Source organism: Oryzias latipes, chromosome 2 (genome assembly GCF_053564925.1).
Source record: "Oryzias latipes strain Hd-rR chromosome 2, Olatipes_Hd-rR_3.1".
In the NCBI taxonomy this organism is placed as follows: Eukaryota; Metazoa; Chordata; class Actinopteri; order Beloniformes; family Adrianichthyidae; genus Oryzias; species Oryzias latipes.
In genome coordinates this window covers 22,939,597-22,942,238 of record NC_136238.1, presented here as the reverse complement: position 1 = coordinate 22,942,238, position 2,642 = coordinate 22,939,597, and the positions used below count along the sequence as shown (strand labels likewise).

At 46.8% G+C, this 2,642-nt stretch overlaps 1 protein-coding gene across 1 annotated transcript in view; it reads left to right on the top strand.

Moving 5' to 3' along the window:
- LOC105355269 (uncharacterized) overlaps window positions 1-2,642 on the top strand; it is a 208,977-nt gene that overhangs the window by 56,710 nt on the left and 149,625 nt on the right. The window lies entirely within an intron of this gene.

The window sequence follows — 2,642 nt, the reverse complement described above, 5'->3', positions numbered from 1 at the left end:
GTCAGAAGTGTGGACTCTTTCCCACAGTGTGGGTTTCTGCTGTGTTTGTTGGTTTCTTTTCAGGTTTCAAATCTGAACTCCTCAGGTCCAGTTCTGACTGCTGAATTCAGGACTAAGGTAAGATCAGAGTGCTCCATCCAATCATTTGTTTGGTTCATCATACTATAATTATATAAGCAAATTGTCGTAATTTCAGGCAGGCACTCGGCAGTGTTTTACAGGTTACTCCCCTAGGGCGGGTCAGTCAATTAACTCACCTGCTCAGCGTCGTATTTAAGCCCAGGTGCGCAGTTTTTCATTCTCTTTCTTACCTTCAGCGGTCATTCTTTGCCGTTCTCCGTGCCCGCGGGTCTCCTTCTCTTTCGGTGTCTTGCTGTATTCCCCCCGTCCTTTCGGATGGATGATCCCCATTTTTCTGATGTGGGGCTTTCGTTTCGCCGCGGCTGCTCTCCTGCGGCGATTCAGCGGGCGGATGACGGCGCCCAGCGCGTTCATGTCGCCGCGGTCGCATGCATATCCAGGGGGTGTGCTTTCCGCGATGTTCGAGTGGTCGGTGGCCCTCGATCAGGAGCTGTCCGGGTCTTCTCGTCTGCCGTGGTCATCAGAATTACTACGGTGAGCGGCATGTGATTCTTTCCCCGTGTTGTTTTTCTAAGGCTTCCTGCTTCCTGTTGATCTGGTCATCGGTGACGTCACGCCCCTAAGGACCCTGGGAATTGTAGTTTTTTTGGACTTCATGGTCCACTTCATGGTGCGCTTCTGATTCATTTTCTGCAGTGTAGTTCTGCGTCGTCCAGGTTATTGTTTCAGGGGTTGTGGGGTCTTTTCTGTGGTTGTGAAGGCTGGTGGTCCTCATCTGGACAAGTTTCTCATGCTGGCTGAATTTGTTGTGGATTTTAGAATTTTCTCTTTTGCTGTTTCGTTAATTAGGAGCTGAATGTAATCTTGACTATCTTTAATTCGATGCTGGCTTTATTATTATTATGTCGGCTCTTTGTTTATTTTCTTTCATTGTTGTAGCTGCTGGTTTAGTCAGCATGTGAATTATTCTCTCTTGGACCCGTCTCTCCTCTGTGGACATTTTCCCTATGATTGGTCTCTTTTATGCAGCGTTTGTGGCTCATTTTGATTCACTCGGCGATCCTCGTTTGTTGCCCCCGCATGTTCTGCCTCTGGTTCTGCTCCGCCCTTCCTTTCCCTGCGCTGTGTACACCAGTGGGTCCTGCCCTGGCTTCGGGGACTTGTGTCAGATGCATAAGTGAGTGTGTCAGTCTCGTCGCGGCCTTGTTTTCTCGACTGGACAGTTAATTTGTTATTCTCTCAATGGTTTGGTATGGAGGTTTGTGGGGGCTATGTGATGGATTTTTCCTGGGCATCGTTTTCAAATCCGCCACTGAGGCTGGGCCATAGGGAATGTTCAGGTTGACGTGACTTGATCTGGACCTGTTAGCGCCTCGCAGTTCATTTTTCTGGGCATCAGTGGCCTAGTTCCTCATGCGCCTTCAGGATTGGTTAATTTTTTTTTTCTTCAGCCGCCCATGCCGTCTCCACGATTTTCCTCCGAAATTGATATAAGGCTGAGGATGGCTGTTATCGCTGATGTCCTCACTGTTTTGCCTCTATGCCTCTCAGTGGCGTCTCTCAGCATTCAGTTGGCGCTCAAAGTGTTTGTCGGTTTGTCTTTCAGCTGTCGTGGCAGTCCTCATAATATCGACTGTATCATCAGAAGCCCTGTACTTGATTTGTAGTAGGCGATGGGTTCCCCTTCATTTTGCGCGTTATTGATGATTTCTCGGTGGTTAATTTTCCTCTGTATCCCTGGTCTTTTGCATCTCTGGCGGGGGGGAATAAGAAATCTGAGTTTCCACGTTGTCTATAATGTATGGTCCTCCACCTGTCCGGATTTATTTTTCTTCTATGGATCTGGATGGTTCATTGATGCTTGCCTCTCCCCATTATGTCATCTCTAGCTTTTGTGCAGCGTGTTGTTTATTCATTCTTTGGTTGAATATCATTTGTCAATGATTGGGCCACCTGAAATTTGCTGTGGATTTGGTCCTACGGTCATCCGTTCATCTTGTGTTCTTGTTCTGGGTAGTTCGATCCTAGGCCCCGTGTTCCTGTTCTGGATTTCATGTTTTGCGTTTGATCTTTCCCTCTCAATGCTTGGAGTGGTTTTGTTATGATAATGACTGTCGTGTCTTCAGTCTCCCCCCACTAATTCTTCTGAGGCTGCGCCCTCTGGTTTTGGGGAAAAGGATTTAAGAAGAGTGGTTTGTGTTTGTCCGGCCGCCAGAATCCACAGCTCTGATGGTTTTACGGGATCGTGCGGTTATGAGAGATTTCAGCCTTGGAGATTATATTAAGGCTGTTTAAATAGTGAGATGATAGTATTATGTCATCGGTTGACTTGGTTAATGTTTAAATAAACCATGAGCAATTTCTGCCCTGACCGTAGGAACTATATCACCTGCGCTCTCAAGCTTAATTTAAGAGTTAAATCTTGTCAGCCAATCAAGCCAGTCTTCTATCTGCCTTGCTTAAGCAGATCACACTCGGCTAGATGCATCCCCATTTAGAGGCTTGTTATACTCCGCCTCTAATTGCTTAAGGTTCAGTCAAGCTAAAAATACTATCAAAAC